Genomic DNA, 26,089 nt, shown 5'->3' on the forward strand with positions numbered 1-26,089 from the left:
TAATAACCTATGATTGTTAATCACAGAAAAGATGAATTTTTTAAAAAAACTATATGGAATCTTAAAACCTTAAGGACATAATTCTCTAGTCACAGTAAAAATAAAAAAAATAATAAATCACAGTGGCAGTCTTAATATCCTGCTCAAAATAACTTAAAAATATGAAAATAAAAGACAGAAAAAAATAGTTTTATGATTTTGTACCTGAAAATAGAATTATATAACAATTCAATCCCACAGCTATAAATGACTAGAGTTATTTTGAAAAGTTACATTTCACTTAGCATTTTTAAAAGTTTTCAGGAGAAACAGTATTAGCACTATTTTTTATTATTCGTGAGATACTATATATACTCATATTTTGTCCATTGTTTTAGCACATTATTTTACTGTTATAAATTATTTTTCATATGAATATTTGTATATTTCAGCATGTCAGTTACCATACAAATTTAATAACAATTGATCTTTGAAAACAATATACAGGAAGTAAATACCTTCATTCAGTACAGAAATGCTCTACTTACTAAGAACTTGTAAGGAAATTGATGTCTTGATTAATAATATGGGATTTAAATGGGAATGTTGTGGAATGTAATGAAGCAACAGTATACTTATCCATAATTTGGAATTAAAATACATGAAAGATTTATTCAGTGAAATAAATTTAAAGCTATACAGCAGTAAAGATCAGAATTAATTGTGAAGTACATTAAAGACTTATTCATAAGATGAAAATTAATGTTTTAAAAGGCAACTGAAGGACAGACTTCAATGTTTGCCAGGTAATTGTGAACAATGTTCTTGGAAAAAAGAGAAAATTTTTGAAAATGCATTTTGTAGGACATTCCTGAAGGACAAGGCTGCATTATCTTTCAAATAGCAGAAACCTTCAAAGTACAATATGCAGTTAAGATTTTAAAATGTATTTTAATTTTTAAAATATTTAAAACTATCAAGGACATATTTTTAAAACCTTACTTTGTCCTGAGAGCAACAGTATATTGGGGACTAAAAAACATACTGCCACCTCCATGAAACTTCTTTTCATTTATTTTGTTTTTATATAAACCCAAAGAGAAAGCATTAATATATGTTTTCAAAATACATTTTTATGTGTATTTTCAAAATTATTCATAAAACACCTCTCATAAGGGCAATAACTTTGCCACCATCCAAAGACATTTATGTTGAGAGCAGCAAAGTATCAAATAACAGAAAAACTGTTGTGGTCCAGGAAGAAGAACATTGACACAAGTTGTAGTTAGGCTCTTCTAAGTTTAAATTCAAGATCGTTTGCTTACTTTTTCTGGTACCTTAGGCAAGTTATTGAAATTCTCTTTTGGAGCTGACATGAAATTTACATATAACATATGCAGATACGACTTTTCAGGTCTTCTACAAAGCCAGCTGCTGATTTGTTGTAATCCTCATCCATTGTTTTGTGATTGTGTGACCTGAGAAAAGCTGCCAGCATCTCAATCTGAAAAGTCAGAAATTGACACCGCCTTATTTGATGCCGTGAGGATTAGGTAAAGCAACATATGTAAACATATCTAGCCCCAAAAGCGTGTTCTCCCCCTGTGTCATATTCCTGCTCCTTCCCCTTTTTGCCTGTTTTTGGTTCATAATCAAGAATTCCTTCCCCTCTGCTTCATTTCATTTCTTCTTTAATCACCAAGAAAGGATGTTAAAACTAGAAAATCTGAGTGGCTTAAATGAGTCTATTGTAGAATAAATAATGTTTGTGTTGTTCTCCGTTCTGTAGGAGTAAATAATATTAAAAGGGCAAATTTTTAAAAATGTATGAATAAAGGCAATTGAGTTCTAGTTTCCCCTTCCTCTACCTTTAATCCTTATGAGATGGGTACATTTGAGAAAGTTACATATTTTATTGAGTGGGAGAAATCTGTTTTTCTAATATATTAAAATAAACAGTTTAAATAGGTGATCTTGAAGGCTTATTCCACCTCTAAATTTTGTATTATCATTAAATAGATCTCAACATCAGTGGCTTTCTATTTTCCTCTTCTCTACTATTTCCGACTTCTCACCTGATAACGCTGTCCTTAGTTTGGTTAGCCTGGTTAATACGATTCTGATATGAATGAATGAAACCACATTCTGATCTTGCACAGGCCATAGCGGTGTTTGCTCCATTCCAGAAGTTACCAATAATGTATCCTTTAATGACACTGGGGGAGACCATAAAATATGAATGGATCAGCAAAAAAAGTTCCCGATTTTGGAAAAAGTACTTAGAGTGCACATCCTGATAATATCATCTTTACTTATGCAGAACAATTGTATACTCATCATAAATAATACACAAATTTTACATCGTCGTACTCAGTATCTTTTGAATATAACTAAGTAATTTACACAAATTTTACATCGTCGTACTCTGCATCTTTTGAATATAACTAAGTAGTTTACACAAATTTTACATCGTCATACTCTGTATCTTTTGAATATAACTAAGTAGTTTTCTTTATGAATATAATGACGAAAGATCTAGGATATACTGTATACACATATGCATATGTAATAAGTAAATATATTTCATATGAAGAATATTGATCATTGATGGTATATGGGTAAAATGGCCTGTGTGGGGAAAATTTAACCTTAGCATATATACCAATTTAATGTTAATACATATGTCAATTTTAGGTTAACATATAAGCATTTTTCTTCAGTGTGAATAACTAAATGAAGAGAGATAAATTCCTTTCTTCATCAACTTCAGTGCATAAATGCTGATTTGCATTTCAAGCATATACCGAGAGCATAGCTACTATTTGATTGGTATCTTTAATAACATATCTCAAGAAAATAAATGTTATAATGATTAATATTCAGATAAAGGTAGAATAATTGCATGTGATTAAAATTATCAGATTGATTGCTAGCCCCATTCTAATACAAACTGGTAAGTTTGATTTTTCTGTTGCTTGATTAGAATCTTTTGGATTTAAAAGGCCCAGAAATATAATCAGCTATTTGTCTATATTGCTAAGAATACTGTGTCTGAAAAATATAGATACTGTGTGACCTAATACAACTTTATTCCAGAATTAATGAGAAAATGTCCAGGCAAATAAGAGACTAACAATAAAAATGGAGCATGGTTTAAATGATCAAATTTGAATAATTACATTAACAATATCATTCGTTCATCCCAATAATTAAATATATATATATATACACACACATATATATATAACTCAGGAACTCTCCTAAGTTAAATGTAAATACTATTTGATCGGGGGTTCAGATAGTTGATAGGCAGCTCCCAAATCATATGTTAAATTCCTTTTGCAGAGAGTTGCAGAGATTTTATTTCAATAAAGTAGTACATAAAACCACTCAAAATAACCCTAAATAACTGAAATATCTAAGGTAAAAAGATGTATTGAGTAATGCATTGTGAGAATTCAAGAAGCGTATATGAAGAAAAAGAGGATGGTGGTCTATGTCACTGATGCAGGGCCCTGACTGAAAGCTAAATTTCCACATAGTTCTATGGAGTCCAGGCAGCTCGTATCACTCCTTTAGCAGATTTCAGGTAGGCATCTTAGGTTTTCATTAGAATAGACTGTGCATGCTTCTTTTGCCATGAAAAGTGTGGGAGGTGATTAAAACTTGGATTACACAGCAAATATTACACACATATTTTCATATGTATTATCTCAATTAAGCTCCATAATGAATTCATATGGGTACGCATTATTTATCCCTTTTTAAAACATGAGGGAATAGAGGCTCTCTCGTTTGATGTACGTCAACACAGGTAAAATTCAAATTCTAATAAGATTTCTGAATCTGAAATCCAAGGAATCTTTGCATTCTACTGACTTGCTTCATTTGACAAAGGCAGTATGTATCATCATAGAATGAAATATATGATAAGCCCCATTAAATATGTATACTGCCTGGCTTAACCAAGACTTACAAACAAAATACCTACATTGTAAAGGAATTACGTTTTTAGATAATTCAAAATAGGCTGAGTGTGGTGACTCACGCCTGTAATAACAGCACTTTGGGAGGCCAAGGTAAGCGGATCACTTGATGTCAGGAGTTCAAAGCCAGCCTGGCCAACATGGTGAAACCCCATCTCTACTAAAATTATCCAGGTGTGGTGGTGTGCACCTGTAGTCCCAGCTACTCGGGAGGCTGAGGAAGGAGAATTCCTTGAACCCAGGAGGTGGAGGTTGTAGTGAGCCGAGATAATGCAACTGCACTCCAGCCTGGGTGACAGAGTGAGACTCTGTCTCAAAAATAAAATAAATAAATAAATAAAATGATACTTTTTTTTCAATTTTTATTTTATTTTATTTTACTTCTGGGATACATGTGCAGAATGTGCAGGTTTGTTACATAGGTATACGTAACATGTGCCATGGTGGTTTACTTCACCTATCAACCTATCATCTAGATTTTAAGCCCTGCATGCATTAGGTATTTGTTGTAATGCTCTCCCTCCCCTTGCCCCACCTCCCAACTGCCTAACAGGCTCCAGTGGGCAACGTTCCCCTCCCTGTATCCATGTGTGCTCATTGTTCAACTCCCACTTACAAGTGATAACATGTGCTATTTGGTTTTCTGTTCCTGTGTTAGTTTGCTGAGGATGACGGCTTCCAGTTTCATCCATGTCCCTGCAAAGGACATGATCTCATCCTTTTTTATGGCTGCATAGTATTCCATGGTGTATATGTGCCACATTTTCTTTATTCAATCTATCATTCATGGGCATTTGGGTTGGTTCCAAGTCTTTGCCATTGGAACTAGTGTTGCAATAAACGTAAGTGTGCATGTATCTTTATAGTAGAATAATTTATAATCCTTTGGGTATATACCCAGTAATGGGATGGCTGGGTCAAATGGTATTTCTAGTTCTAGATCCTTGAGGAATTGCCACACTGTCTTCCACAATGGTTGAACTAATTTACACTCCCACCAACGGTGTAAAAGTGATCCTATTTCTCCATATCCTTGCCAGCATCTGTTGTTTCCTGACTTTTTAATGATCACCATTCTATCTGGCATGAGATGGTATCTCATTGTGGTTTTGATTTGCATTTCTCTAATGACCAGTGATGATGAGCATTTTTTCCTATGTTTCTTGGCCACATAAATGTCTTCTTTTGAGAAATGTTTGTTCACATCCTTTGCCCTGATGGAGTTGTTTTTCTTGTAAATTTGTTTAAGTTCCTTATAGATTCTGGATATTAGCCCTTTGTCAGATGGATAGATTGCAAAAATTTTCTCCCATCCTCTAGGTTGCCTCTTCACTCTGATGCTAGCTTCTTTTGCTATGCAGAAGCTCTTTAGTTTAATTGGATCCCATTTGTTAATTTTGGCTTTTGTTGCAATTGCTTTTGTTGTTTTTATCATGAAGTCTTTGCCCATGCCTATGTCCTGAATGGTATTGCCTAGGTAAAATGATATTCTATGAAACAAAATGTTACATTTTCATTAAATGATAAACAAAAATTAAAGAATTCAATTCAGAATTTATATCTGCACACTTACTTGAAATATAAAAGTGTGCCATCAAAAGTAAATCACACAACTCGATAGCAGAAAAACAAATAATGTGTTTAAAAATATGGACAAAAGACCTGAACAGACATTTTTTTCAAGCAATTCATATACATGGCCAACAGAAATATGAAAACGTGTGTAACATCACTAATCATCAGGGAAATGCAAATTGAAATCTCTGAGATATACCACCTCACACCTCTTAGAATGGCTATTAACAAAAACACAAGAGCTAACAAATATTGGCAAAGGTGCAGAGAAAGAAAAGGAACTCTAGTAACTGTTGGTGGGACTGTAGATTGTACAATCATTATGGAAAACAATATGAAGGTTCCTAAAATTAAAAATAGAACTACCATGAACTCACCAATCCCTCTTCTGTATATGCAATGAAAGGAGATTAAACCACCATCCTGTAAAGATGCTGGTGCTCAAATGTTTATTGCAGAATTATTCACACTAGCCATTTTATAGAAACAACCTAAGCATTTATTGACTAATCAATGGATAAATAAAGTGTGGTGTATCTACACTTAATGGAATGCTATTCAGCCATAAAAATTCAGATCCTGCCATTTACCACAACATGTGTAGAACTGGGGGACAGTATGCTAAATGAAATAAGCCAGAATAGAAATAAAAATATTGCATGATCTCACTTATATGTGGAGTCCACAAAAAGTCAAGTATACAGATAGAGAATTAAACAGTTGTAACCACGAGCAGTGGGAAGAAGGGTGTGGAGAAAATGGGAGACTAGACATAGGCAAAAAGATAAAAAGTAGCAGATATCTAAAATGCATTTAGTCTAGATTTGTAATGTAGCATGAGGATGAATTAATTAATTGAATTGCATTATATTGGGAATTTTTGTTAAATAAGTAGATCTTAGTTGCTGTTGTCACACACAAAAAAGTAACTGTATTATATGAGATGATAGATAAGTCAATTTGTTTCACTAAAGTAACCATTTTGCTAATTGTATGTATCTCATTACATCATGTCTTTAACCTAAAATATACACAAGAAAATTTATTTTTAAAAAGGTAAATAAGAGAGTAAATAAATGATTGAATATAGTAATTGTTATTTGATGAAACTGCCAAAATATCATATTTTTAACAAACATTGCACTGTGTTGAACATAAATAAAATGAGAATAAAATAACCATATCCAGCTTTTCCACAGAAAAACATTCATAATGAAATGGGAGAGTTCCCTTAACCACCTGGAAGAATATGCAGCGGGGGTGTGGCTAGCTCCTTTGTTGCCCCCACTGCTCAGATCCCTAGGGCGACATGCAGACAGGCAGGTGCAGAGGCTCTGGGAACTACTCTTGGGTTCCTGCCTCCCGCAGTGTTTAGGGAAGGGTGTCTACAACTCCTGAAAACCAAGTGGGTGTGTGTTAGAGTATGCTCTTTCAACTTTGCCATGTGCAGATGGCTTGTGTTAATCAGCTCAATAGATCCTCTGCCTTATCACAAGGGCAGGGGGCCAGTGTAACAGCCTTTTCTGTATCCTGAGTTTTTGCCCAGTGTCCCAAAAGCATCAGATCATACTTGGGCTGGAAGAATGAGTGCAAGGTTTTATTGAGTGGTGGAGGTGGCTGTCAGTGGGATGAATGGGGAGTCAGAAGAGAGGGGATGGAGTGGAAAGGTGGTCGCCCCTGGAGTCAGGCTGCCCAGTGACTAGACTCTTCTTTGACTGCCCTTGGACGAACTCCCCTCAGCATCCAGATGTCCATCCTCTTCTCACTTTCTCTACTGCATTGTTCCATCATCACTCTTCTGCTGATTCCAACATCCAGCCACTTGTGTCTGTGCCTGCTAAGATCTTGGGTTTATATGGGCGTAGGATGGGGTATGTGGCAGGCCAGAGTGGTCTCAGAAAATGCAGCATTTGGGTGTGAAAATAGGAGTGCCTGTTCTCACTTAGACCCGTGGGCACAGGCCCCAGGGTGGAAGCCTTGCCAGGTGCCCACCTCTTCTCTACTCAGCACTTCCCTGTTCCCCTCCTATATCAATAAGTCATCCTGTTACTAGTTTTAGATAGTGCATATTTTGATACATAAATTTGTAATAAATTCAATAACATATTTTATGCATATCTGGGCTTTTTGTTGTTTTAATAACTAAAGAAAAATTAAATGTGTTGGATCAATTAAGAACTCTTTAAAAATAATATAAATCAGTACAAACTCATTTGTAACTAATTTATAACTTAGTTACAATTCATAACTAAAACTTATAGTTAAAAAGAAATTGTAAGTTATAACCATTTGTAAGTAACTAGTATATAATTATACATCTATTTTTTGTTTCTTCATCTTTTTATCTTCTATGAACTCTTTTTCAAAGAAGAATGCTATTTAAATTTTTTATTAACTCTTGAAAATAAAATGAAACAAATTAAAGCAAACAGATCAGGTCATTTCTTCCTTGCATTATTGAAATGTACCTGAGCAAGGTTTACATAGTTACAGTGACATCATTAACTAAATTAGTGAAATTTAGTTGCATATTACCCCAATGATTTATTAAAATTAAAGTTGAATAAATCAACTTTGATATATCAATGGTATTCTTGATCCATACAAAACAATGGAACTAAGTTATAGTAAATTTTCATAAAATATTTGTTTAAAGAATGAATAAATGCATGTATAATTGTAGAAAGTCAGCATAACTACAAATGCTAAATACATTTTTAAAAGAAAATGTGTGTGTGATTTTCTATTGCTTTATCAAAGTCAATTTTCATAAAATATTTTTTATGAAAGGCAGTCCCCAAGGCTAACCTACTTCAAAAATATACCTTATTAAGACAACCAAATCAGTGATCAAATGGTTCAAAATAAAAGAAAATTTCTAAGTATAGAAATTAAATATAAATTCCATGTAAAATAAATTTCTAAGCCAAAAATTTCACATAAATGTCTTTTGTGCAAGTGCTAAAATCCGAAGTTTAACTGAGAATTTTATATACATGTATATTCATTTTTAAATTATATAAATAACTTTTATTAATAGTATATCATAAAAAATGGAAAATTTTAATTGGAAGGTGTCATTTATTTATAAAATTGGAAAAACAAGGACAAAACCTGATGACATTATGTGTGTGTGTGTGTGTGTGTGTGTGTGTGTGTGTGTGTGTGTGTGTATAGGTTACTTTGAGAATTCTTAATCCCTAGAGTGTGTGCTTACTCTGCAATAAGATATCATACACTCATAAATTTGTAATCCAAATTGGTATTTCTGTATACAGAAATTGACACTTTCATAAATAATTTAGTTTTTTAGTCTTATAGTGGCAGAGTTGTTTGCATACTATGGAATGTAAATGTATTTTTTGGCACTATCCTTGATGTCAAGTTTTCTAATTTGGTTCCCAGAAAAAGACATACTTTTATAATATTCTTGGCTTATTTATGAGATAACAGTTTTGTTGATAAATTATTGTCCCAAGAATGCATGTCTATCCTAAAAAACAGATTTCTAAAACAATACAAATTTATATGTTAGTAATTTATAATTCATATTTGTTTTTTAAGGATTTCATAAAATTAGAGGTTCTTCCAGCCCCAAGTAGGAAAATCACATATCATCTAATTTTATTATTATAAATGCTCTGTTATTAATCATATACATGCCTGTAACCCATATTTCTAGTAACAATTGAGGTTGCTATAGGATATGAAGAATGAACTGATGCAATGGATAATAAGTTTCAAAAGGAAAGAGGAGGCTAGATATAGCTCCCGTAGCATAATATGTAGATCCTGATATTTATTGTCACAGTAATAATATAACAAAGTGTGTGTGTGTGTGTGTGTGTGTGTGTAAACAAGCCAAAAATTTAGTGACTTAAAACAATAGGCATTTATTTAACATAAGACTATGTAGATCAGCACTTTAGGCTGGTTTAGCTGAGTAGTTTATCTGTTTTCTACTAGACTCATTCACATGCTGAAAGTTAGCTGCAGAAATTAGAATGGGCGGTGACTGAGTCACATGCTTTTTATTCTCCAATGAGCTACCAGGCATATTTTCACAGAGATAGTGGAGGGAGAGTTTAGAAAGTAATGTCCCAATATTAAAGTTCATTTAAGACTCTGTTTGAATGACAGCGGCCAGCATTCTATTGGCTTTAAATACACCTGATGGTGGAGCCCAAAGTCATGATGGAAGGGAACTACAAAGTTACACAGCAAAGAGTGTGGAATCAGGGACCACTGAAAAATGGAGAGTACTGAGACTATCAATATACCACAGTCTTCTAAGCTTTTAACTTAGCAAAAAGCCTATTATTAGACTTTAGGACCTATTATAGGATGTTAGAACTTACTACTATTTCAATTAGATGGGGCAAAGTACGTGTATAGGTGAAGTCTGCTGCCATTATTATCAAAAGAGAATTGAAAGATTTCAGAATTTTACTGACAGTGAAGGGTCAGGACGACTATTAAGTAAAATATGACTGAGATTTCAGTTACAGGATATGATAGCTGTATTAGTTCCCTAGCTTCCATAACAAAGTCCACAAACAAGAAAAAAATGTTCTCCCCAATTCCTGGAGGCTGGAAATCCAAAATCAGGGTTAGTAGAGCCATGCCCCTCTGACACCTGTAGGAGAAAATTCTTCCTTGCCTTTTCCAGCCTTTGGCATGTGCTGACAGTCCTTGGCATTCCTTGGCTTGTAGGTGCATTACTACAAATTCTGTCCCTCTTGTCATAGGGCTGTTATTTCACTGTGTATCTTTCTCTCTTTAGATGGGGTTTCCTCTGTGTCTGGCCCCCAATTTCTCTCTTATCATAAGGACACCAGTTATATTTAATTAAGGGCCCACCCTACTCCAATACAGTTTAATCTTGACTAATTATATCTGCCACAGCTTCCCCCCTCCTCTTTTTTTTAGTACTTTTTTCTAAAGTACTGGAAGTTAAGACTTAAATATACAATTCAACGTATAACAACAGGGTCATTAATAGAAAGAAGTCGTGGATAAGAAAAACAAGGATTTGGGGAAGGTATGAAGAAAAGATGAGGTTGAGTCAAAGAAGTCTGAATTGAAGCTTTCAGAATAATATCCACAGACTTGGAAACCCAGAAAACATTTAGAAATGTAAGATTAGTTTAGAGACACAGGTGGGACTAGAGAGAAAACTATGAAACATATGCCAGGACAAACCTTTTTAATGGTAGATTGGGTGATAAATCTAAAGACCAAGAGGAAAGAGTAGGCACACAATTCAAGAGGAATTTTGGGGAAGAGAGAGAGGCAGGAAGAGGTATAAAAATATGTATAATCATAAAATTAAGAAGAAAGTGTTTTACTTAGTCAAGAACCAAGTACGATACCTGAAACACACCAAACATTATAGATTGTTCAGGATGGACTTTGTAATACTTAAGCCTAGTATAATCTTAATAATTATTACTAAATTTATAAAGGAATCTAAAATTTAAAAAGTCTCTATCCTTATTACTTCCAAACGAAGGAATATTTTATTAATAAATACAACAGTACTTAATATAATTTGAACAGAGTTTCAACTAAAATTTTTATAAATAAAATTTATCAGCTTTTCTAGGAAGAATCATGAAGGACCAGGGCTAAGGAAAGCCAAGCTAACTTATGCTGATTATAGAATTCTACTTTATAGAACATATGGCCGATTTTGAAAGTTCGTAAATACTCCCTTGAACTGCCTAGTTTTAGTAAAGTATCCATTGGAACTGGAGTCGAAGATTCAAGTTAAAAAGAAACATATTTTATCATAGTTTTAAGGAAAGGAAAAAACGTTGAAAGGAGGTAACACTTTTCTGAATCTTTCAAACACCATTTTCATTACTGTTCTATCACTGGGAAGCAGATTACTCAAGGGAAATAAGAACAAGGGATTTGAAGCCAAACTATAAAAAATAATTTTAAATCCTGGAAATACTTTAAAAAATAATGAATTAATTAAAAAGAAATCAAAGTGAGAAACAAATGACAGTTGCTCAAATGCCCATCTTTGGAAGTAATTAGCTTTTACAACTCGTCTTCCAAAGCATTCCTTAAAGATATTAATAAGCCTGTGGGTTTTGTTTTATTTCTAAGCAAATCTATTTGGAATTTTGTCACAGAAAATACGGTATTAAGGCATTAAAAAGAGCTAGTATTTTTAAAAAATAAAAATAAAAAGTAATTTAGTGGGAAAACATGAGAGTAACAGGCTACAGAAATACTAAGTTGCCTAATTTAATGTAAGCTAATGGATAGCTTTATAAAAAGAAAATACTAGAAATCTGCCTACAGTATTGCTACAAAGAGTATCTGACATGATGGATATTAAGTGCTTGTTATTATAAAGTCAACATTTGTTAGATTTTAAAACTTTTAACTGAAAAATAGTCTCTGCTTGCCATTTTTATAACAAATACAACAAAGTTATAGAATCATATATATAATTTTCTTTTGGGGGTGATTATTATATGAGTAGATAAAAGGCCGTAATCTTCTATTTTAATTAAATTATTAGACTTCACTTTATTATTTCCACCTATGATCAATATGCCTTACATGACTGGATTTTCCCTGATAGATGCTGTTTTGTTTTTCTTTCTATTTTGTATTTATATTAGAGTTTTTATATTCTTAGGCATGCCTTTGACAGCCAACAAAGGGGGTTTGCAAAAATCATTATATCTACAACCTCGAAGTAATTATATGTATTAGCACCATATAACTTTAAAACTTTAAATAAACAGTTGTTTGGTTGTAAAACCATGGGTGTATGAAAAGTGAGGCAAGAAAGCCAAAGATTGATAGATCCCAACAAATGAAAATGCTAGGTAAAAGGAAGCTGTATTTGCACTTGTACCAATTTACTTTAGCTAGAGGGTTTTCTGGGGATTCTGCTATTGGACAGAAGCCCAGGTCACTCTTGGCAGCTGCCCCATGACTGGGGCAGCAGCTGGTTCATATGCTTCTATATTGATTACCCTCCAGATGGAATGAAAGATGAAGTAATTATAAATTATTACAGAAAATTAGGTTTTAAATGTTGACAACATGATGAAAACACTCCAAATCATGGTATTTCTTAATTGAAATGATTAGGGTTTTATTTTCATTTAATATTAATAGTGAGTATATTTTAAATAAACACCCAATCCTGTTGCATACACATTTTAGAAAACATTTATGCAGTGCTGTGATATTAAATTGAGCTCCCTGTCAATACTTTTGAAGAGATGACAGATGCCCGTTTAGATTCCTCTCAGCCTTGAAAGTTCTGGGACCCTCTCTGTGTTTGACTGGACACAGTTTTATTGCCTTAGAGTCTCATTGAGAAGGGAGGCGTTGCCTCAGATTCTCTCACGATGTAACTATTTGGCTGTGAGTCTTGATTATAACACAACTGCACAGTATTTTCTCAACAAATACATATATTATCATTGAATGGGAGCAGTACATTGGCAAATGCATACTAGCTTTGCAAATTTTAAATAGCTTATCATTATTTTCAAGGTTTCACCTCCATATGCACAGATTCAATAAATTGAGGAATAGTTGATATGTATCTAATATTAGAATATGTACAGTATTTTGGGGAGCAAAATTTAATGAAATACTCGAAGAAATTGCCTTTTTATTTTTGGAGACAAACACGCAGACATGATACAATAGGATAGTAATTACTAAACAAAACATGAACAAGAGCAGGGTAGTATGCTGAAAACTTTTTTTCCCAGTTGCTAAAGTATCTTAGAGACCAGGATATGGCAGATTATTTGATAAGAATGTTTCAGGGAAAGAAGGCAGAGCGCGGCAAAGTAGGGAGGAGGAAATCATAAGACACTTCTCTAGTTTTATTTGAAATGTATTACACTTTCATTCAGATATTATCTAACCTGTATGAGGTTCCAAACCATTTAAATCTGTGTCCCAAAATATTAAAAAAATAAATACTACCATTTTGTGAATATGCAGTTTTCTAAAAATCACTCATTGAGTAACTGCTGTAAGAAAGAGAAGGCAGGTCCAGTAAACATAAAGGTAAATAAAACACAATCTGTCTTTGAGAAGCTCATCAATTGGTAGAAAAGCCATATAAATGATAGGTTTAGTACTAATGTTAAACTTACAAATTTAAAATTTAAAAGTATATGCATATTCATATACATGCATAACTATATGTTTAATATTGTGCATCTGTACTTATTACAAAATTATGGTGACATTGTCTTGGATATTCAAGTTATATTCAAAATTGCTCAAAGTCTTGATTATAACATATTACCACCAATATTTTCTCACAATTTTTAAAATGCTGGTGAAGAGAAGCAGCAATCTTACAAATGCACATCAGCTTCTCCATACAATTGTTTATGATTAGGGCATTCTTATCTTGTTGACCAGATTCCAAAAGCAGGTACTATTACACGAACAAATAAAATTAGCATTCTATTATTTTGTTTTTCTTTTCACATTAAAATACCTGAGCAAATTTCACCAATAATAGAGAGATGACCTATTTCAACTATAGTGGATTTCTCTGTTGAGAAATAATCTTTATTTACAAAAACAATTTCAGGCCACCATTTTTTAAAAAGCCTGTATTCACTTAACACCCTAATGACCATTTATAGAACTGAAACTTTACCAGAGTCTAGAGGCAGCAGATTTGTATGTGTTGAATAACCAGTTGGATGTCAGTGAAAATCATTTTGCTCCTTATGTAGACCAGATATAGCATGCTGAAGTGCTCTGTTAATACTTGTATTCTCAGAATTAAAGGTACATTAATCTAATTTATTTCAGGAAGCACAAACAGTATTTTAGAAGGTATATAACCTATACTTTAGCATCTTTAAAAATGATTTTAAATCTATATGTCTATTTTCATCAGAAGCACTCATATATTGAAAGTTTGATCAACAAAAAGATTATAAAAAGAAGCAGCTAATTAAGCTTTGTGAGCTTTATTTTTCCAAAATCTTACTCATTTTCCCTAACATAAATAAATTACACACGCTTTCCTTTTAATATGAATAAATTTCATCTATCCCAATCTAAAAACAGCCATATAATAACACTTAATATGAAATATCTATTTCTTTTTATTTTAGTATTTTAATAAAAAATAAGACAATTCAAGGAAAACACCAGGATGACTCAAATATGTCCTGTATAATTCCAAGTGAAAAACACAAAAGACAAGCTTGTAATAATAACTTATGACATTGAGATTTTATTAACCAAAACACCACTTACAATTCTAGTCAATTTAATTTTATTTTAAAGAAATATATTTGGCATTGTTTAGTAGTATTTTATAGGCTTACTTAGCAGATGTCATTTTTGTTGCATAGGTAATATTTGTTCCAAACTTTGAGATTCTACAAACATTTACTTTCAAAGAAAGGCACGGACACTTCTCTTATTTTGCCCACATTACAACACTTTGAACCTACAATGAAGAGGGCCCAATTCCATTAAGTGAACACTTGGACAATTTTGGTAAATTTCTAAAGAATTCATCTATATGGTATCCCTGTATTACTGATAAGTTTTTAAAAACACCTACTCTAAGCTATGCCTTTAGGATTTCTAATCTGGGTGGAAAACAATGTTTTTCTTACATATGTGATTATATGTGTTTTACGGCATTACCCCTAAGTATTGCCATCACGATTATAGAAAATTACGTGCAATTCAAAGCTGTGCTAAATATTAAGACAAACTTAGCTAGCTTAGATTCAAGACTTAATATTCCTAAGTCATTACTACTAATAAATTGGCTATGGTAACTAATTTTTATGAGGATATTTTATGACTGACTTGTTAGTATATTTGTCTTAGATGACCAAAGCAGCCCACTAAAGTGTTTTACTCTTTTCCTCTTGCATTTCTGCAAGGCGGCCCCTCTGTGTAGTTAAAGAAATCTTTCTCAAGTGTACTTCAAATCATGCCACACTGGGAATAAAATCAGAGACACAGCCCCAGTGCTTTAAAAGATGTAGTTCACATTTCTAATGATAGTTTACCAAGTTCTCAGCTGGCCTCATTTTCTCTGTCCATGTTTGATCTCTTGCTCCTAGAATATGAATCCATAGGAAAAAACATGAACTTTCACTGCTCTTTCCTGTCTCTGGGCCAGTGTACGTCCTTCTCTAGGCCTTTAATAATTCTCTTCCTCTTCTTTGTTTTTTATCCTTCACAATTCAGCACACATACCACTTTTTACAAAAGTCTTCCCTAATCTTTCCAAGTCCTAAGCAGGCTTCCCACATAGACGTTCTCACACCTCCTTGTATTTTATACAGTTGACTCACGGGTTAGGAGTGCTGACTCTTATGCAGTCAAAAATCAGCAAATAACTTTTGACTCATTAAAATCTTAACTACTGGCTGGGTGCGGTGGCTCACGCCTGTAATCCCAGCACTTTAGGAGGCCAAGGCGGGCGGATCATGAGGTCAGGAGTTTGAGACCAACCTGTCCAACATGGTGAAACCCCGTCTCTATTAAAGATACAAAAAGTTAGCTGGGCGTGGTGGTGCACACCTGTAATCCCAGCTACTCGGGAGGCTGAGGCAGGAGAATCGTTTGAACCCAGGAGGTGGAGGTTGCAGTGAGCCAAGATCGCGCCATTGCACTCCAGCCTGGGTGACAGGGCGAGACTTTGTCTCAAAAAGAAAGAAAGAAAAAAAACAAAACAAAACAATAAAACAAAAAATCTTAGCTAGTAGTAGCCTACTGTTGACTGGAAGCCTTACAGATAACAGTTGATCAACACATATTTTGTGTGTGATATGTTTGTTATGCTCTATTCTTATTATAAGGTAAGCTAGAGAAAAATGTTATTAAAAATCATAAAGAAGAGAAAACATATTTACTATTCATTAAATGGAAGTGGGTCATCAGAAAGGTTTTCATTTTCATCATCTCTACATTGATTAAGCTGAGGAGGAGGAGGAGGAATAAGAGGAGTTGCTCTTTCTGTCTCAGGAGTGGCAGAGGCAGAGGACATTTTGACTGTAAGTGAACCCACACAGTTCCAAGCCTAGTGGTTCAAGGGTCAACTGTACTTCTTGTTTCATTTCTTAGAAAATAAGTTCCATGAGGGCCATGGACTTGGATTTTTAAAATACCCATATCTGTATTATTAACTAACATAGAAATATAAAATATAAGTATATGGCATATAAATTACACAGATTTTTTTAAAGCACCCCTTGTTCACTAGGGACTCCCATGTATATTTCAAAGAAAACAGCAGAAGAGGGGAACAATCTTAAATCAGTGAATTTTATAATGGGATATCATTTTAGACATTAAAAATCGATTAGACTATATTTTGTATTGTAGGAGATAAAACTACAAAAATAGGAGATAAAACTATAAAAATTATTTAGAATTGGCTTGGGGGGGATATAGCTTCTTTTCTCTAACTGGTTGGTGGTGAAATTATACTGCTAATTGATTGTTTTAAGCCCATTTCATTGCTATTTTGACATGCTGAAAAATGTGCTGTGCCTTACAGTAAAGCATACCACACAAAATTAAATGAGGAAATAAGAGAGTAGAAAAATGAGGGCAAGGAAATACATAAGGAGAGTCATAGTGTCCGAATACAAACTGAAAGCTGCAAAGACAACCATCATTATTGAGGTGAGTGGAACTTCTGGTTATCAGATTCCCAGAAGACAAAGCAGAAAGGGAATTGTTATTCATAATAAAAATACTCAGTCCTATAAAATTCCAAGTGAAAAATGCAAATTAAAGAACTTATAATAACTTATGACATTAAGATTTTATTAAGCATAACACCACTTAAAATTCTAGTCATATTCAATTTTCTTCTAGGAAATGTGTTTGGCATAGTTTTACTAGTATTTTGTAGGCTTATTTAGCATATGTCACTTTTGTTGCATAGGTAGCATTTGACATGCTTAATTACACATATGAATTACTCAACATCACAGGTTTTTTTTGTCTAAATAGTTTCTCATATACGTTGCATGCTACTATATAGAGGAAAATATGCTCCTTGGCATGCTTGAAATAAAGACATTATGAAGTTTCAGAATTCCTTGCTTTAAAAAGTCTCTCCAAATAGGATGATGGCATAATACCAAAAGAGTTGGCTAAGTACACACCTGCAAAAAGCCTAAATAAGCAGCTCTGTTCTCTATTGCTTTGACTTAAAACAAAAATGAAATTAAAATTTGACAGCAGATGGAAGGACTATGCATTATTTTAGAATCTTCCATGAATATTGATTCTAGCAATAGATATTTGTTAAGAACTAGATTGATTAGAGTTCAAAATACAATCTGGATTTATCAAAATATTTACATTAAGGGTATTAGCAAATTCTAAGAATAAAAGTTGTCTGGAATGGAGAACAGGGTGAGGTAATAGCATAACTTTGCCACTAATAAAGGCTAAGCAATTCTTCCTATTCCCAAACTAGCAAACAATGAACAGAAAAATGTTCATTCAATTGCTATAATTTTTAATCTAGATTTTATTTTCATAAACCCATGCACGTTATTCTCTAAACTGTTTAATGTCTTCTTCCACATCCATATCCTTGTTCTTGATTCTGTGTAGTTTTGTAAGTTTTTAACAACTAAAAATTTTCTTTTTAAAGAATCATCCTTTTTTAAAATTTTTTATTATACTTTAAGTTCTAGGGTACATGTGCACAATGTGCAGGATTGTTACATATGTATACTTGTGCCTTGTTGGTGTACTGCACCCATTAACTCGTCATTTACATTAGGTATATCTCCTAATGCTATCCCTCCCCCCTACTCCCTCCCCATGATAGGCCCCGGTGTGTGATGTTCCCCTTCCTGTGTCCAAGTGATCGCATTGTTCAATTCCCACCTATGAGTGAGAACATGCGGTGTTTGGTTTTCTGTTCTTACGATAGTTTGCTGAGAATGATGGTTTCCAGCTGCATCCATGTCCCTACAAAGGATACGAACTCATCCTTTTTTATGGCTGCATAGTATTCCATAGTGTGTATGTGCCACATTTTCTTAATCCAGTCTGTCACTGATGGACATCTGGGTTGATTCCAAGTCTTTGCTATGTGAATAGTGCCACAATAAACATATGTGTGCATGTGTCTTTATAGCAGCATGATTTATAATCCTTTGGGTATATACCCAATAATGGGATGGCTGGGTCAAATGGTATTTCTAGTTCTAGATCCTTGAGGAATTGTCACACTGTTTTCCACAATGGTTGAACTAGTTTACGGTCCCACCAACAGTGTAAAAGTGTTCCTATTTCTCCACATCCTTTCCAGTACCTGTTGTTTCCTGACTTTTTAATGATTGCCATTCTAACTGGTGTGAGATGGTATCTCATTGTGGTTTTGATTTGCATTTCTCTGATAGCGAGTGATGATTAGCATTTTTTCATGTGTCTGTTGGCTGCATAAATGTCTTCATTTGAGAAGTGTCTGTTCATATCCTTTGCCCACTTTTTGATGAGGTTGTTTGTATTTTTTCTTGTAAATTTGTTTGAGTTCTTTGTAGGTTCTGGATATTAGCCCTTTGTCAGATGAGTAGATGGCAAAAATGTTCTCCCATTCTGTAGGTTGCCTGTTCACTCTGATGGTAGTTTCTTTTGCTGTGCAGAAGCTCTTTAGTTTAATGAGATCCCATTTGTCAATTTTGGCTTTTGTTGCCGTTGCTTTTGGTGTTTTAGACATGAAGTCATTGCCCATGCCTATGTCCTGAATGGTATTACCTAGGTTTTCTTCTAGGGTTTTTATGGTATTAGGTCTAACATTTAAGTCTCTAATCCATCTTGAACTAATTTTCGTATAAGGAGTAAGGAAAGGATCCAGTTTCAGCTTTCTACTTAGGGCCAGCCAATTTTCCCAGCACCATCTATTAAATAGGGAATCCTTTCCCCATTTCTTGTTTTTGTCAGGTTTGTCAAAGATCAGACGGCTGTAGATGTGTGGTATTATTTCTGACGGTTTTGTTCTGTTCTGTTCCGTTGGTCTATATCTCTGTTTTGGTACCAGTACCACGCTGTTTTGGTTACTATAGCCTTGTAGTATAGTTTGAAGGCAGGTAGCATGATGCCTCCAGCTTTGTTCTTTTGGCTTAGGATTGTCTTGGCAATATGGGCTTTTTTTTGGTTCCATATGAACTTTAAATCAGTATTTTCCAATTCTGTGAAGAAAGTCATTGGTAGCTTAATGGGGATGGCATTGAATCTATAAATTACCTTGGGCAGTTTGGCCATTTTCACGATATTAAAGAATCATCTTTTAAAGCTTAAATCATTTCCCTTCTTTTAGAGTTTTTATTCATATCTGCTATAACTTCTGTTCTTTTTTTCTTGCATCATTTTTCTACATTTGTTTTGATCTTTACTAAATATTATAACTTCAGCTTATGCATTTTATTACCATTTGTTTTCAGCAAGATTTACTAACTACACAGCTTGGTTTTACTATAGTTATAGATTGTTTTCCATATTTTAAAAATACACTATTATTTACATCTCAAATTTTAAAATCAGAAATTAGGAAGTATTGCTGCTGCCCTCTAAATTTAGCTAACGTTATCACTCTTTGACTTCTCTCTGTAGGTGATCATACTTTTTAAATAAAAATAGTGACTTTAAATTGATATTTTTAGATGCTTATTTAATAGTTCTTTAACTTTCATCTAAAAAGAATCTTTTCAATTTTTGTGTACTTCTTAAGGCAATTCTTTTGTTTTATTTATTCTATATTTATGCTAAAACTTTCTATCTCTTATTTTTACTGTATTTTTGGTGAATATTCAAGGCCACACTGAATACTACATCAAACAGATACATATGAAACGTTTAAAAAGTTTAAATAAGTTGTGCTCACTTTGGTAGCATATATACTAAAAAGTTTATATAAGTTGTATAATTTCTGCCACTTCTTTGAGAATTTTTAATTTTTAATACATAAGAAAGTAACCTTTCACTGAATATGAAAATGTCACACCATATTGTTATTCAACTCTGTAGAAATATTATTTACTATGTAAATTCAAGTTGAATGTATTCTTCTTGGTAAAATTTTGTTTTATTCTATATTTATGAGGTTTTGTATTTCTTTAATTTTGGAAGTGCAAGTATTTGCTGTGATAGGTGTAGTTTCTTTCCTCAGAAATCATTCTTTCTCAATTTCTGATAATTTAATTTTCAATGTTTCTTTCACTTCTTTTTAAGAAACATGGATTATTTCTAGGTGGAAAATTCATTTTCTCTGACACATACCCAACACATCGTTCTCATAGTTGTAAATTCTATTTTTCATATTTGCATTCTAAGGAAGTTGAGCCTTCACATGTGTTTTATAAGAGTTACAGATTCTTTTGACGGTGGACACAACACAATGACACTTAGACAGATGAAAGGCAATTTTTCTTTGTTATTTTTGCCTCCAAATGAGAAAAGGCTGTCAGACCGGGTCACACAGGGAATTATACCAGGGACAGGGCAATATCAAGCTGGAATCCCCAGGAGTAGCTTGTATATGGCAAGTGAAATAAGGTTAGCTACATTTCAATGAATCCCTTTGTATGTCTCACTTAAAAAATTGTCCAGGTTCTGGGGCATAGAGCCTGTCCTATTCTCTGGTACTTGGAAAATCAGAAAATAAGTAGAATTGTTGAAGCCCTCTTAATTTAAATAAAGTTATCACACTTTAATTTCCCTCTATTGGGGATCATGCTTTAAAAATAAAACTAGTGACTTCAGATTGATGCTATTGGCTAACAGTAGGGCTGTGAGGGTGGGTGCATTGTGGCGGGTGTATGAGAGCCCAGTAAGGGAAGTGGTTGGGGTGTGAATTTCATTAGCTGGGCAAGAAGGTGAGCTGATTAACCTCTAACCAAATAATTTCTAACCTCTAACCTCATAACTGAATCAAGACAGCATTTAAAAAAATAATATCACAGTATTACTAGGTAATAGAACAAAATCTAAATTCTGTTCTCTTCTGTTTTTAATGTGGATATAAAACTTACTAAAAATTTGGAATCTTACTAACCTCTTTTTCTATCTTGTTACACAGCTTCTGTTAGGACCTGGGGTGTGTATTTGTCTATTAATTTCTCTACCAAATTTAGCTATATTTAGGGGTAGAAAACAAAGAAAATTTTTTATCACAATACTATGTGGGAGGACATGCAAAACTAGTAACATTTGAGGATGAGTTCTCTAGATAAAACCTCTAGTTAGTGAATATGGAAATTATAATTGTCCAACATTGCTATTGATTACATTTTCTTTTTAGGGAATTTTGTGACTGAGAATCTTTTGCCTGAAATTAAGTTTTCGTGTTATAAGTATCGTTATCTATATGTACTATTTTATGTATCCCCCTGTCACAGATCACTACTGAACACGCTATAATCAATACTCTAAATAATGAAGTGTTAGTTCATAGAATTACATAAATTTCACATTTTAATCTTTTCAAAGCCAATTCAGAGTAAATGGTCTAATCAGAGCATTTAAGTGAACAAAATTTACTCTTTCATTGCCTATGTAGTCATGATTCAAATCACCTTCTACATATGAGCATATATTTGATAAAATATTTTATAAACTATAAATGGACCATACAAATGTTAGACATTATTATTCTGGTTATCTTATCTGGCATCTGGACGTGAATTAGATTTAGTAAGATTTGTACTTGGGAAATAACTTTATTATTATTTATATCAAAGGATCACAAATAAATACATGTATATACATATATACGTGTGTGTGTGTGTATATATATATACACTTTAGTCCTTCGATTGTCAGTGTTCTGCTGATTTTTACAAAAAAAAAGTCAGATGACTTAGGAATACTCCAGATTCCACTACTTAGCTAGTTCATTCAGTGAATCATTTATTCTCTGAGCTTTGCTCTGCTCCTCAGAGACTTGTATAATTTCAAAATTAATTAAAAACTTGTAATCACATAAACCATCTTCTTCTAAAAATCATCTTCATTTTTAAAATGATGTAACCATGACATAGAAGGCTAAATTGGACTAAACAAAATGTGGCAGTATTCGTAGTTAAAGTGCTTGAATAACCCCAGTCCTTTGATCTAAGCATGTTGAACTGTATAATATGTTCTGTTTTATAGTTGCACTGAGGTAGAATATAAAAAAGTTTGGAAGCCATAACATGCTGTAGCATTTGAAGGTTTATTTATTTAATACTAATGATAGTTTGGTATTTAAATAATTTTTCCTCATGATATCATTTCTTTAGTAGTTACAGTTATTCTGATCAATCTTAGTAAAGTGAATGCTTGAAGAATATATTAACATTAACAAAATGCAAGCAAGATAAATTTTATATCACCAAATAAAGAGCAAATCCTACAAGACAAAAACAATGTCAGAGCTGTCCTGTTATCATGAATACCCTTTACCTAATGTGTTTATAGCCATGCGTGTTCATAGATAACAGTCCTAAAAACCCACCTACAACTTCCAAGGAAAGACTCCTACAGCCACTCACATACACAAATAGAGAGTGAAAAAATACCCTAAAGCTCCAAGTATAATGGGAAACACTGAATATATTTTAAAATCCCACAGACATACTTAGAATTGAATAAGAGTAAAATAGATTGTAAATTACTAATGGATAGGGTTCATTTAGAAGATGATCCTTCAGATTTTCAATGTATATTTAAAACTTTTATGGAGAGCTACAGGCTGAATATTCAGCTATAAATATCCATCTGACTTGTGTAAGGTGGCAACTGCTGATCCAATTTTTTTTTAAATTGTCTTTTAACAAGCAAACCTCTTTTCTGTTGAAAAAGCATTTTCTTCTAGCATGTGTTCTATATGCTTTGTTTCCTCCTTTATGCATTTCTCAACAAGAGTGACCCAGATGTGGAAGGGGTAGCATCATTTATATACCTCAGCATAAATTAACAGTCAAATTGATATACGATTTTTATTTATTATTTCTCTATTTCAGTATATTTTGTGACAATCTCTTATCAAATAGATTATTAACAATTCAACTTTATAATCTGCTAGTGCTAATTATAAATCATATTTATGTGTGTGCGTGACTTATCGATGTGTTGAAAATACATGTTGTATTCCAAAATTTTAAATTATTTAAACCATTTCCCAGGCATAGCAAACTAAAAAAGTAAAACTTTCTGGTAGATTTTGCAGTTTAAGACCCACACAGAAACTAAAAGGCTTTAAGAGTCTTACAGGAGTTTTGAAAAAATACTTTCAATCAAAACTCTAATTCTACTGCTCACTACTTACCACAATAACATATATTCAATGACTAATTCTGAATGCAACTTACATTTTCTGAATCCTAACAGGGTCCTTTGTGTTTAGAATCACTAGATAATTCAAAAGTGAAAAGGTTTATTCATTCCATAGCTACTTACACATATTTGAAAAAAAAGTAAGAGAAGTTCAAAGTATAGAATTTGTAATATATGGTAAATAGATTTTTGGCCTCAATTATTTTTATTCCTTTCTTTACTCCTTCCATCAATCCATCACAGATCCTTGCCCAATTGAGAGAAAATGTTGTGTTTTCATGGCTCTTATTTGCCAAGTAAAGAGTAATATTTCACAAATACTTTTCTGTTTAAGGAAATAGATCTTGTCATTCATTTCTTGGATATTTATTACATATGTACTATGTGCCAGGCACTGTCCTGGAGCTAGAGTATGTTAAAATATCAACCACAAAAAAGATGCATGATCTTTGTTCTCCTCAAATTCACCATGTAGTAGATGAGACAAACATAAAGACTTAAAAAAATGCATGTAATATTATAACTAAGAAAAAGCCTTGAAGGAGAAATGAATATTCCTATGACGGCATAAAGGTAGTTGAACAAGTCAAGGAGTCAAGAGAAAAGATTTAGGAGATGACTGAACTGAGTTCTGAATCCAAAGGAGGAGTTAAATAAAGAAAAAAAGTTGTGATTAACTTGAGCAGAAAGATGGGAAATAGCTTACACATTAGTATCCTCTATTCTCCAATCATGAGATTCCTATTTATGTATGTCTAATCAATACGCAAGAGAACTTTTTCCATCAACTTTGTTAAAGGTATTCTCACAGACACTTCAAGTAAAATATGAAAAAGAGAGTTCAGATGCTTCTTAGACATTGACATGCATACATGTTATTACTGATATTCGCGGCTTTCATTTCCAATGTGGCATTTCTAACAAATAATTGGCAAAAATCTGTAAATTTTATTTCATTGTTTCCTTGGTGGTCTCTAAATTGAAAACAAAAGGTGAAATTTAGAAAACTAACTCTATTGGCTATATTTAATTAAATATAATATGCTTAATTAAAATAGATTACTATATACCTGTGAATGGCATTTTTCTCTGATGGTTAATGGTTTTCATATTCACAGGCTTTATTGTCAGGATAAAAAAAAGTAGCAATACATATAAAGTATATCTAGATCAGGAGCCATAAAAAATAATTCCTGATTTATTCCAACATTTTCCTGCCAACATATACTGCATATTCTCCTTATATACTAAAAATTCACTTGATACATGAAAAAAAAAATTAGTACTGAGTTCCTTAGAATTTTCCAATTCATAATTGAAAATGTATGATGGTTAGTAGAGCAAATAATTTAAACTTTCAGAGCCTCTATGCTTTCATCTAAGAAATAGTCATAATAATAGTTAATAAAGTTTATCCAATAATTAAATTAGGTAATTTATTTTAAAATCTTATAGCATATTTGCTTACAGAAATACGCACTCATTGTTTGTAGCCTATATTTGTAACTTAATATATAAATAACACATAATTTATAATTGTTATTGTAACTGATAAGAATTGTTCATTACTTATTTTATAATTAAAGTCTGGGGGTTTTGACGGCCGGTTAGGGCAGTTTAAAACTCCCTGAAGGGAAACAGAGCCTCTTACTCACAGGAAAGAGAGAGGTGGCAGGGTTTCAGAAGACAGGAAGACCGGACAGTTTCGCAATTCATACACACTCACCTTCCGGGATCCCGGTCGAGGTCCCCAGCTGAAAAGGGAAAGGCTCCCTCGTCCCCTCTCAGGGCGCGTGATGGGGGAGTGACTGTTTTCTTCAGTGCCCCGCTGCTGAGACCTCTAGGGAGCACACAGATAGGCAGGCTATGGAGCTCCTACCCCAGGGCAGGGTCTAGGGGTGAATGTTTACAGCTCCTGAAGCCCCACTGGGCATGTGTTACAGGATACTCGCTAGTCTGCCATCTACAGGCAGCTCGTGTTAACTAGCTCAGTTAGGCCCTCGACCTTGTGGCAAGAACAGAGGGCTTTCTGTATTCGGGGCTCTTGCCTTGGTGTACCTGAAGAATCGGATCACACATGGGCTTGGAGAATGAGTGCAAAGTTTTATTCAGTGGAAGTAGCTCTCCGCCTGTGGGGCAGCCAGAAGGGAGATGGTTTTCCCCCGGAGTTGGGATGCTCTGCAGGCCGGACTGTCCTCTGACTGCCCAGGCCAACCTCCGCC

The 26,089-nt window shown here is 33.4% G+C and overlaps 1 long non-coding RNA gene across 1 annotated transcript; it reads right to left on the reverse strand.

Annotated features, from left to right (window-relative positions):
• Positions 1-296: 296 nt before the first annotated feature.
• LOC102118169 (uncharacterized) lies at positions 297-25,795 on the reverse strand. Its single transcript, XR_001486520.4, has 3 exons — positions 25,594-25,795; positions 2,055-2,195; positions 297-1,483 (listed from the first exon to the last, which is right to left on the reverse strand). It is a non-coding gene; the product is annotated as an uncharacterized lncRNA (long non-coding RNA).
• Positions 25,796-26,089: the final 294 nt, after the last annotated feature.

The sequence above is a fragment of the Macaca fascicularis genome, chromosome 17 (assembly GCF_037993035.2).
Source record: "Macaca fascicularis isolate 582-1 chromosome 17, T2T-MFA8v1.1".
NCBI classification, from domain to species: domain Eukaryota; kingdom Metazoa; phylum Chordata; class Mammalia; order Primates; family Cercopithecidae; genus Macaca; species Macaca fascicularis.